Source organism: Thermobia domestica, chromosome 7 (assembly GCF_964235325.1).
Source record: "Thermobia domestica chromosome 7, izTheDome1.hap1.1, whole genome shotgun sequence".
Classification (NCBI taxonomy): domain Eukaryota; kingdom Metazoa; phylum Arthropoda; class Insecta; order Zygentoma; family Lepismatidae; genus Thermobia; species Thermobia domestica.
The window spans coordinates 79022342-79035464 of NC_137460.1; the positions used below are offsets into that span (position 1 = coordinate 79022342).

Genomic DNA, 13123 nt, shown 5'->3' on the forward strand with positions numbered 1-13123 from the left:
ACTATTTGTACCCTTGTAGTTAGTTGGTTTCCTTTAAACATATATACACTGTCCTGAGTGAGTGAGCGTGTGAATGCATGATGGATTTAATTTAAGTAATTTGTGTGATATCATTTGTCATATTAACATCTGTAATATATGTGTCATGTTTTAATATATGTGTTAAGGTAAATAACCTAGGTCATGAAGGACCGCTACTAATGGTTTAAATCGGCTCTAGGAGTGAAACAAAAAATAGCAGGATGAGACTAAATCCGACATCTTTCTTCCAGGAAGTTGAGACTTCGATTGATACGACACATAAATTTATATTGAGTTTATAATTTTGATTTTTTTTTTCCTTGGCTAATTCATATGTGTGGTCGATCCTAGAGAACAGAGTTCAGATGCTGGATGGTTATCAATCACCGGTTGGAATAACAGTACAAAGAATGATTTCACTTTTCTCATTTCCAGGTCTAGGTCTGGGCAACCCCATGATCGTGGTGCCTGGAGCTAGGTCTGGGTGGTATGAGGGAACATGTGTCTATTCCGAAGCATTCCAAAATTGATTAGTTGTTAATAACATTTAGAATGATTCATCTTTCAACGACTTTCCCGACCTTTTACTATATTTCCGGAATTATCCAGTAATCTGTTTCTTATTAAAATACCCTATTTCTTTTCTTTCTTCTTTACCTACCCCCTTCTTTTACCCTTCTACTTTCTTCTCTTTCTTTCCTATTTCTAAATGAAAGAAAACGGAGTCATGATTGAGAGTAGTCGCTATTGGCACGGTCAATAAGTTGTTTAGATGAGTTTTCTTCGGGAGTCCGATATGGAATAATTAACAATAACAAAAGGTTTATTGGAAGTTACTCTATTGGAAAATAATCTGGATTTCAATCAGTAAGTGATCTTTCGTAATCGTCCTCGTTAAAGAGAATTAATTTTAGCGACTCCTCTCCAGTACTTTGCGCCTTATCTTCGTTTACTTTGTTTTCTTTCAGACCGATTGTGTGCTTTGTACACAATGGATAAAGCGTGTAGTCTCCAACCGAACAGATCAGATTTTATCTTTGGTGAGGATTTCTCTCCATTTATTCTTGTCTAGTATGAGTCAGGGATTGTTACCCAGACCCTGTTAAATAAGCAATTTGGCAGTCAAGGCATCCGAAGTATGATGCTAATCATATTAGCTGCTACTAAGGTGAGTTGACGTGACCAGCACCGAAAAATAAATTCTTGCTAGAGAAAATAAATTTCTTCAATAATTTATCCAGGATAAGATCGTGTTTCGAGCCAAAATCGGCGAGAAAGACTTGTGTGCGCGATCACTGCACTAGCTCTCCATTTTAGTTGTGGTCATCTAGATGAGTTCACTAGATTTGTAATTAGCTTCCTAACTGACTGATGATACGCAAAGGCGCAAATCTGTCTTCAACATTGGGGGGGACAGGTAAGACGTTCCCATATATATATATATATATATATATATATATATATATATATATATATATATATATATATATATATACGATGTTCAAAATATTTATGAAGTTGAAGAACAATGCTCTGACGGATCAGGGGAGCAGAATTGTTTTCAGTGACGTATTTAGGAGGCTATCGGGCTCATTCTCCCCTCGAAATAATTTGTTAGTTTTACGCATTCCACGTACAACAATAATCCTTCTTACCATTTTTAAGAATGTCATTGACTTTCCATTTTCTTATGCTTTTTGTTCAGAAATAATACTGTATTTGTCAAATTTCATTCCGTATAAGAACTGCGTCCTTAATAGTTCTTTCTGTCATCCTTTCTATTTTTCTGTTTCTTTTTCTTGACGTTACTACTTTCATTTCGCCTATCATACTTTATCGACCGTTGTCAGTTGTGATTCAAGTTGGCCGTCATCAGTAACACCAAAACTAAGAAGAGTTGATAAGCGAAACTAATGTACCACACCAACATGCGCGGATATCAACATGACAGGACTTTAGTTATTATAACAAAGGAACAATTATATCGTTTAGTTATTTTTAAATGAAGGAAATGTTTGCATTAAAGAAAATCAAAACGGGGGAATAATTAGCCCGGGAAATTAGGACGGCCAAGAAGATGTTTTCTTTTTCTTGTATGAATAGAATAAAGGGTTAGATTCACCTCTAAATTTTTGTATCATATCATATAGGATTTATCGATCTGTAATACTTGCCATTATAACTTCAAAATGCATAAATTAAAATATATTTAATTCTCAAACTCAGGTGGGCAATTGCCCACTTCCTTCCTTGTGTTGGGCATAGCCCTTGAAAGAAAATCCTAAATACGCCATTGGTTGTCTTCAACATTGGAAGGTGGGCAGATTTGAGGCTTATTCTAGATAAGGGAGATGAAACTCATATTACGGTAGATGAATCTGATCAACTGTTGTAGAGTATATTATATATTAGGTGATGTAGATGAAGTAGTAGTACATATCAGTATTACAAATCACTGATGTGAAAACATTCTGAAATCTGAATACATGCATATTTATAATTGGTATGTTTCTAATTAGGCATCCACAAAGATCCACGTTAAAATTGTTTTATAGTAATATAATAATATAAATGACGCCTTTCCCAAAACCATGAAGAAAGAATATCAATTATGTATGACGCAACAATACTCTTTGAGCAAAATGATTATAATCTCAATAACATTACAGGAATCGTTTCGGAAATCTGACGCATGTTATACTCTTTACTTAACAGATGTAACCTTAAGATTATAGAGAAAAATGTTCCAGCAATTGAATTCTTTTCTTTGCTTACGAAACATCCTCTCTCAAAAGAAAAATTGGGACACGCGGAAATACGTAGGAACAAACCATGGTTCGAACTAGCAGAGAAGAGAAAACAGGCAAAATTACGTTGGTTACAAAATCCGAATGAAATAACTACACAAAATTTCGTAGACATCAGGCGAGGAACTTCCAAAACTCTTAGAACAAAGAAACGCGATATTTTGAAAGCTAAAATTTTGGAACTTGAAGATAATAGTAAAAATAAAAACATTCGGGACATGTATAAAGGGATCAACGAATTTAAGAAAGGCTATGAACCTCGTTCTTATATATGAAAGAAAGCTGATGGAACAGTTCTCACTGATACAGACAGCATTTTAAATAGATGGAAAGATTTCTTTGACGATTTGCTTAACACGCAGCCAAAAACTAATGTGCGTGGAGAAAGGAAGATACACACCGCAGAACCATATATTCCAGAACCCAATCGAATAGAAGTAAAAATCGCTATAAAGAAATTAAAGAAACACAAATCTCGGGTGTAAACGAAATTACGGCTGAGTTAATTTTAGCTGGAGGCAAAAAATTGTGGAACAAGATACACAAACTCATTCTCCTTATCTACAACAACGAAGAATTGCCACAAGAGTGGGAAGAATCAATCATTGTTCCAATCCACAAGAAAGGCGACAAAACTGGCTGCAATAATTATCGAGGCATCTCTCTTCTGTTAATATCCTATAAAATCCTTTCAAACATTCTATTAGCAATATTGACCCCATACGCAGATGAAATGTTTGGAAATTATCAGTGTGGATTTAGACGAAATCGATCAACTATCGACCAAATATTTACCATTCGCCAAATACTTGAAAACAAGCGGGAATACAGTAGTCCGGTACATCAACTATTTATTGATTTTAGAAAGGCTTATAACTCGGTTAGGAGAGAAACATTGTACAACGTTCTTACAGAATTTGGAATACCGATAAAGCTAATTAGATCAATTAAGGCATGTTTAAATGAATCCCAAAGTAAAGTCCGGGTAGGAAAATTTTTGGCCACGAGCTTTCACGTTAACAATGGCCTGAAACAAGAAGATGCGTTGTCGCCATTATTATTCAACTTTGTCCTGGAATACGCTATAAGGAAAATCAAAGATAGCAACCAGGGCCTAGAGCTGAACAGTGTTCACCAGGTTATGCGTACGCTGATTATGTAAACTTAGTAGGGGATGATAGGAGAAAAATAGAAAGAAATGCAAAGGTCTTATTAGACGTGCTTGCATGGACATGGGTTTAGAAATAAATGCAGAGAAAACTAAATATATGGAAGTGCGTCGGGACCGTAATACGGCAATTCATGTATGTGTTAAAATTTTAAATAATACTTTTGATAAAGTGGATTCTTTCAAATATCTAGGATCAATATTAACAGACGAAAATCATATTCACGAAGAAATTAAATGTCGACTAAAAACAGGGAATTCGTGTTATTATTCAGTTCAAAACCTCTTGTCGTCGCGAATTCTGTCGAGGGATTTGAAGCTTAAAATGTATAAAACGATAATCATACCTGTTGTTCTGTATGGTTTCGAAACATGGTCGCTTACTGAGTGCAGAGCATAGACAAAGTATTTGAGAACAAGATCCCGAGAGAAATATTCGGACCAAGAGGAACGGGAATGGGGAATGGTGGAAACTTCATAACGACGAACTACGTAAATTATACGGCTTACCAAACATTCTTAAGGTCATCAAGTCTAGGAGGCTTAGGTGGGCAGGACATGTAGCCAGGATGGAAGAAAGTAGGAACGCTTTCAAAGTGTTAGCAGTAAGACCAATCGGAAAACGACTTTTAAGAAGATCTAGGCGCAGATGGGAAGACAATATTAAGATGGATCTCGCAGAGATAGGAATACAAACTAGAAACTGGATCCAGTTGGCTAAAAATAGAAGTCAGTGGAGAGCTTTTGTGAACGCGGCATTGAACCTCCGGATTCCATAGGCTATAGAGTTAGTTAGCTTACGAAGCATGAGTAGATGCCTAGGCTGATACTACAAATAGATTAAATGCGCATTTACTGAAAAGATGGGTTCTACTGACGTTGGATAGTCTATAAGATTTATACTCTTCGTGTGCTAGGGCCTAGGGGAGAGGAGGAGATAAGATTTCATATCAGGTTACGTCACGCACAGTCGCACGCCTTCATTTTCATTAAAAATGGAAAAGCCAAGAGAAACAAATTTCATCTCACTTTCCTTTGTGCCAGTCGGACACAACTCATCACAGTTATCTGCAAAAAGCACTTTTCAAATCGGATTATTGGGAGAGCCTCCAGTTCCAATGTTGGGGGGGGGACATGTCTCCCCATTTCCCCGGAATGTGTGCCCGTACCTACAGCTGAGACAACTTTCCAGCATGAGGAGAGGGGCATATCCTCCTCTGGCATTTATTGCAATTTGTGCCCAAATAGCGGAATTAATACATATTGATGAGACTACTAAACTCACTACAGCACGACGTTCAGTTTGAAATACTACAGAATACGATTCTTTTTTAGAAAAAAAAAAATGGAAAAGCCAAGAGAAATCAATTTTATCTTACATTCCTTTGGAGCAGTCGGACATAAATAATGACACTTATCCGAAAAAGCACTTTTTAAATCAGATTATTGGGGGGGACAGTCCCCCCCAGGTCCAAGATTGGGGGGACATGTCCCCCTCGTCCCCCCCGGGATTTGCGCCAATGAATGATACGTTATCAACGCCGAAAATGTTCTAGTGAGAAAAGCTCTCGTGGGAATAACCGACCCAAACCCATAACCCCAATGAGATTTGTAATTAGACACGGCGCACAACAACTCTGCACTTGAGTGACGTAATGCTGTTCGCGATTTGGCTCCCATCTGACCGTGATTTAGGAGGCGGAAAAGTGAACTTATCAGCGTTGCCAACTAAAATAAATATTCGCTATGAATCTAGAAATGTGAGGTATTATTCATAAGTCGTACGTTGTACCTTTTCATCTATGTATATCTAGCTCATTACTATTAATAATAGACGTTGCATTCCACAAATAAAAATGAAATGTCAAATATTTTTCATCTATGTGTATGCGTACATAAAGGAAACACTCACCTACATTTCTTCTATTCCGGATAAGTCACCGTCAGCATCCTCTTCTGAATCACTGTTGCTATCACTGTCGACGCCACCGAGACTGATAACGACCCTCTCAGTAATTTCATCCATAATTCCTTCTGCTCCCTAATACTGAGTTTCAATTTGCTTCACGTGATTACAAACTGATATCCATTCGTTCCTCCCGAATTGCCCGAACCTAATTTCACCGAGTTTTTTGAACATCATTAATTTTGAAAGTTGTGTTTCATGACACAACCCATCCTTGGAATCTTTCTGTGCTTCACTTTGGGGTTCACTACAACACACACTGAGACACCTACAAACTATTACACTAGCCTATCCACACTACACTGGACCGGAATACGATCATAACACCCTCGTAACAACAAATATCTTATTTTCTATATACCAGCACACTACACGAAACCCAGCCAAAGAACAAACCTCGACAAGCATAGGAAATATCTAATTTCGAGGGGTGAGTGACACTTGTCCCTTGTTTTAGACCTTAAGCGATTGACCACCAGATTCTTTTTTCTTTCTTTTTCTTTTCTTTTTTTGGGTAATCCAAAGGTTAAAATAAGAAGGGTGAAAGAATGTTTTTCACTCAGTATTACTTAGCATTGTGTTATAGTGGTATATAAAAATCTGAATTTTTGTGTTTTGTAGAACTAAAATACTATGTGTATACATTCTTTTGTGTGGATATAATTGTATGAGTTCTTTACGCTTTTTTCTAATGCTGGCACGTTCAGGTGTTTGATACATTCAGTTATTTTTAATTTTAATAATTGATTTCAAATTCTCTTTTACTTTGGTTACTTAACGCTAGGATATGGAAGATAAAAGATCTTTTTTTAAAAGTTCGGGAGCAGTACTACGATCAGAAGTCTAAGTAGGGAAATTATTTATAATGTCAGAGTTTACTTTGAGAAAGAAAGAGCAAACGATGGTCTATTGTTATCAATTGTACCAATTGCAAAAGCAGTGGAGAGGATGTGTGATGCTTTGCAAAGAGGCAAACATTCAGTAGTATCAAATTATTTTTTAAAAATAAACTATTTAGGATCTACTACTGAGAAGTTTGGATAATCGCGGTTGGCAACATATCTTGCGCATGCGTAGTATCAACAGTTTCCTGTCATTTTCATCTCACTCGCTCGGGAAGCAACGGTTTCAAAGTGCAAAGTTAGCTTGCGCCGTGTATAGCTTCCTAACTGACTGATGATACGTTATCAACGCCGAAAATGTTCTAGTGAGAAAAGCTCTCGTGGGAATAACCGACCCAAACCCATAACCCCAATGAGAAAAGCCAGGGTAATCGATCCAAACTCTCAGCTTGAATGAGAAAATAGCCGACCCCCGTCCATAGCCTCAATGAGAAAAGGCAGGGTAACCGACCCAAGCCCCTAGCTTCAATGAGAAAAGTTAGGATAACAGACACAAAGCCCGAAAGAGAAAAGCCAGGATAAGAGACCAGAACCGTAGCTAAAATGGAAAAATTAGTAGCCCCAATGAGCCCAATAACCCCAGTGAATAACTGCTGCGTAACTGTCTCAAGTCCATAGACAGAACACTAAGGTAGTAGGGATCTGGCAACTAGAAAAAATAAAATGAAATCTATGTTTTACGTCCCTCGATTATGCCAGCTAGGCTAAAGGAGACTGATGAGAAATGAATGAAATGCGAGAAAATGGGAGAACCTCGAGAAAACCCACGCACATGGTGTTTGTCCACCACAAAGTTCATATAACGCGCGCTGGGATCGAACCAGGAACACCACACACCAAGGGTGAACTCTACCACTGAGCCACCGCGGCCTCTATGGCGTAACTAGAGTTCACCTTATATTCAATGTCTTAGCGTACAAATGCTATTAAGGAAATATGATTTTCCGTAATGAGCTTTATACAATCAAAAGGATTTAAAATGCATTGAACATAGTTTAATTGGTTTAAACAACTTCTAAGTATATCAAATTGATTACAAAATGAATACATAATTGTAACAAGTGAATATAACGCATACTTGTTTGCAAGAGACAAAATTATCTGGAACTATCATGAAAATTATAAACAAAATACCGGAACAGATACAATAAATAAACTGTCGCTGACAAAAGACCTTTGATCTCTTAAAACAATAAATGACAATCTATTCCTCCCTTCAGCGATGTAAGAAATCATTGTCAAATCTATAAGAACAACAAACCTTCACAGTAACAGAGCACTCAAGTTTGAAAAAAAGAAAAAAGAAAAAGAAAAAAGAAAGAAGTTGACTGAAATATTCTGAAAGAGACGGCCTGAAATACTAAGATTTTCAATTTATTATTATTATGTTTCGCCCCATAACCAAATTGGAACTTTCTTTTTTGGTCCCCACGAAATAACTCACAACAATTTCTTGTCAACTTACATTCTGAATACGCAGACGTATATTTAAACACACATTTCAGGTGCAGGGGTGCTAAGCTTCCCTGACAACCCTGTACCTACAGATTTGTTTGAACCCCCGGTAGGTAAGCACTCAAACGCCAGAAACCAGTACTTAATCCTCGCATTGTATGTAATTTCCTAGTATTATTACACAGGGACCTGCGAGTTAGATTAAAAAACGAAATGAAATCTTTCAGTTATACGTCCCACAATTATGCTGGCTAGGCTAAAGGAGACGGTGATGTTTAGAAATGAATGAAATGGCGGAATGAAAAAAGTGGAAGAAGACGGGTGAACCCCGAGAAAACCCACGCACATGGTGTTCGTCCATCACAAAGTTCACTTGGCGCGAGCTGGAATCGAACCAGGGACCCCATGCATCAGATGTGAACGCTCTACCACTGAGCCCGAAGTTAGATTGAGAAGCTCAAGAACGAACATTGAGTTTTCTTTGCTGGGTATAAAGTTTAATAACTACGTTTTCAAGAAAAATGTGCCGAGAATGGGTTAAATCCTATTATTTACAAAGTAAACAGTAACAGAACTTATAAGCGATGAGCACAAAGCAAACACATGCGCACAAAAAGCGTAATTTAACAAAGTAGAAGCAATTTTTCCTGGAGCAAACGTTCAATATGTGTATTCCTTATATCCAAAGCCACTTTTAATGTAAATGTTGTCTATAGGGTCTGCTTTAAATAATAAAAATATGCTTCGATTCAGACAACACGTCGACATGTATAACTACTGTATAACTGAACTGCAAAAATTATTATGATAATTGTTTTTTTAAAGAAGAACATACTGTACTAGTTGTAACGTATTTGATGTTATAACTATTTATGCAAAACGAACCGAAAAAGGAAACAAAGCTATAAGAGTAAAAATACTACAAAAAAAAAAAAAAAAAAAAAAAAGTAAATGTAAATTTACCTCGAAATTTCAGAATCACTTGTATATACCATTCCAATTCAACCTACTTTTTAGACACGTAAAATATCCTATAGCGATGTGTTGAGAATGCCGTACCTTTCAAGTCCTATGAGAGGTGGCAGAAGAGCCCTCTCTCGGAAGAACTTGATAGTAGAGACTAGAGCCAGTATTGTTTGATGCGAAATATTTTTTCTTGATACTTAGTATTGATAATATAAATATATATATAACATTTTTTGCTGGAGTTCTACTGACAACTTTCGTGTTCTATAGGTTAGAAACATACTGAATAGTATTACAATTTCACACCTTCTGTCACCCTCAAAGGGTATGTTTCCATGCTCAAACTAGGGGTAAGCCTAAGCTAAACCGATTTTTATAACAACCGGAAACTGATTTCTAGAATAACCGAAAATGGCATTGCGGTTTTCTCCAAAACGATTCGATTTTTCGCTGAAGCTGGTTTCGGATTTTTAGAAAACTTTCAGTTTTCCAAAGGTTCGGTTTCACCGAAGTAATTTCAGTTCAGTTTTCCTGAATAAATAATAAGTTCAGTTTTTCACCGAAACCTGTGTGGCTTTTGCTAAAGCTGGTATACTTTCTAGTTCTTTGAAAACATTTACAATCAAGTTAACGAAAAAAAAAGTTAGATAGCTGAACCAGGTTTAAAGTTTTTTTCTTTATGGTAGAAGACGAAACCAGTTTTGAAAAGCCGAACTGAATTTCAAAAGAAACACTACTTTGAAAGTTATCAAAAAAACAGTTATGGTTTTTGTGAAAACCGAAAAAATCTTCTCTGCTCGCCTCTAGCTCAAACCATAGGAGAAACACAAGACTCCTAGTTTCCTGCCTCGGTAAATTATTTATATTTCTTTATTTGCACATTTATGCGTAATACTGTAGGTCGCACCTGTATGAACCGTCTTAAGTTTTTGGTAGGGACGGTGGTGTCTCAGTGGTTGAGCGTTTACCTCTGGTGCATGAGGTCCTTGGTTCGATTCCAGTTCACACCAAATGAACTTTGTAGTGAACAAACACCGTGTGCGTAGGTTTTCTCGGGGTTTTCCCGTTTCCTCCCACTTTCTTCATTCCGCCATTTCATTCATATCTCATCATCACCGTCTCCTTTAGCCTGACCGGTATAAACGTGGGACGTAAAACTCAAAGATTTCATTTTTTCTACCTCATTCGATAAGTTTCTTTAGCCCTATTGTTTTTTTTATTGAAACCGTTTCTGTTCCCCATGTTTTAGGAAGTTCATTTGGAGCGCGATGGCTCAGCGGTAGTCCATTACCTCTGGTGCATAGAAATTGGTTCGATTCCAGCTTCCACCAAATGGGCTTCTTAGTCGATAAATACCGTTTTTATGAGTTTTCTCAGATTACCCCGTCTCCTTCCACATTCTTCGTTGCGCTATTTTCCTATTATTTTTATCACCATGTCCTTTAACCTCGGAATATAATCATTGGTCGTTAAACTTCAAGAAGGGTTTCTTTTTAAATTTTATTTTAGCATCTGTTCATTTTTTCTTAAGGGTCTGTACAGTGTGTTTCTAAGACGAAATACCTGCAATGAGTTTTCATTTTAAACCATGTTCTTGTTTCTTATTTTCGAAAAATATTTTTTCTGAAAAAAAAAAATACGCTTAATACCTTTGTTGTCTGGAAAATAATAATATATAAAAATACTATATTTTCTTTACAGTTTACTAAGCTGGAAAAGCTGAATATTATTTTCTCCAGCTTCTCTTGTTTTATTAGGATTAAGTTAATGTGAAAAATACGATTGCAATGCAAGTCCGTACGTCTGTCCGTTGCTCTACACGATAACTCTTGAATGAAAGCGAGTTTTAGATTAGGGGCGAGGGAAAGGTGTTACCATCTTTTCTCTCCAGATATGCTTACTGTCTCTTTCACTAACATAATAAATTATTATTTAATAGGAAATAGACACAACGAGATTGTATTTGTAGTGTTTAGACCTGTGAGTGCGAGTGTCCTTTTCCTCTCCTTCGTTGTTTATGAATTGTTATCATTCTATAACATTGTGGCTTTTAAGATTTGTTCTTTCTGGAGAAAAAGGGGACGGTAAATGATGTCATCCCACGGGACGACAAATTGCCTAGGGCAGGCCCTGCTTCTAGTTGAAGTGGTCAGCATTTCATGTATCAGATATAGAATATTGACAGTTACCGTTATTCTTGAAAATATTAGGAGATTGATTGCATTAATGAACTGGACCAAAATATTCGTTCAATCTGTATATTGTATAAAAAATCGAAAATCGCTTTCATTCAAGAATTATCGTGTGGAGCAACGGACGGGCGGACGAACTAGCATTGCAATCGTACAGTATATGGCACATTACCTTGACCCTAATAAAACAAGAGAAGATGGGGAAAAAATAATATTCAGATGTTCCAGCTTAGTAAACTGTAAAGAAAATATGGTATTTTTATATATCATTATTTACCAAACAACAAAGGTATTAAACATTGTACTTTTTAATTTTTTTTTTCAAAAATAATAAACAAGAACATGGTTTAAAATGAAAACTCATAAACTCAGGTATTTGGTCATAGAAACACATCGTACAGATCCTAAAGAAAAAAATCAACAGATGCTTAAAAAAAAACTTCTCTCGAAGTTTAACGACCAATGAAATGAAAAGTGAAATCTGTGAGTTTTACGTTTCACGGTTATGCCGGTTAGGCTAAAGGAGACGGTGATGAGGAGTAATGAATGAAATGGTGGAATGGAGAAAGTGGGAGGAAACAGGAGAACCTCCAGAAAACCCACGCACACGGTGTTTGTCCACCACAAAGTTCACTTGGCTTGGGCTGGGATTGTTTAACGACCAATGATTGCACTTCCAGGCTAAAGGAGACTGACATAATAATAATAATAATAATAATAATAATAATAAGCAAATAGTAGAACGAAGAATGTGGGAGGAGACGGGGGAAACATAAGAAAACTCATAAAAACGGTGTTTGTCGACTACAGAGTCCATTTGATGGAGCTGGAATTGAATCATGTTCTATGCACCATAAATGATGGACTATCACTGAGTCATCCTGCTCTAAAAGAACTTCCTAAAACATGGGAAACACTAATGACTTCAATAAAAAAAAATAAGGGAAAGGAAAGAAACTTGTCGAATGAAGGAGAAAAATCAAAAAATGAATCTTTCAGTTTTACGTCCCATGATTATACTGGCTATGCTAAAGGAGACGGTGATGATGAGAAGTGAATGAAATGGTAGAATGAAGAAAGTAGGAGGAAACGGGAGAACCCTGACAAAACCCACGCACAATGTGTTCGCCCACCACAAAGTTTACTTGGCCCAAGCTGGAATCGAACCAGGGTCCCCATGCATCAGATGTGAACGCTCTACCACTGAGCCCGAAGTTAGATTGAGAAGCTCAAGAACGAACATGGGAACCCCTTTGAGTTTTCTTTGCTGGGTATCAAGTTTAATAACTATGTTTGCAAGAAATATCTACCGAGAATGGGTTAAATTATTTACAAAGTAAACCGTAACAGAACTTGTAAGTGATAAGCACACACATGCGCACAAAAAGCGCAATTTAACAAAGCAGAAGCAATTCTTACTGGAGCAAACATTCAATATGTGCATTCCTTATATAAAGCCACTTTTAATGTAAACGTTGTCTATAGGGTCTGCTTTAAATAATAAAAATATGCTTCGATTCAGACAACACGTCGACAAGTATAACTACTGTATAACTGAACTGCAAAAATTATGATAATAATTGTTTTTTTAAAAGAAGAACATACTGTACTAGTTGTAACGTATTTGATGTTATAACTATTTATGC

General features: G+C 36.6%; 1 protein-coding gene across 3 annotated transcripts in view; it reads right to left on the reverse strand.

Moving 5' to 3' along the window:
• The window catches only part of LOC145690217 (uncharacterized), a 64435-nt gene that overhangs the window by 51079 nt on the left and 233 nt on the right, over nucleotides 1–13123 (reverse strand). The window contains exon 1 of one of the 3 annotated variants that reach the window (XM_081764890.1): nucleotides 9283–9431. The exons of 1 other annotated variant lie outside the window; for it this stretch is intronic. The gene's annotated coding sequence lies outside the window, so the exon portion shown is untranslated. Of the gene's footprint in view, nucleotides 1–9282; nucleotides 9432–13123 lie in introns of those variants that run through there. One more of the 3 variants, XM_081764891.1, reaches the window with a different exon arrangement.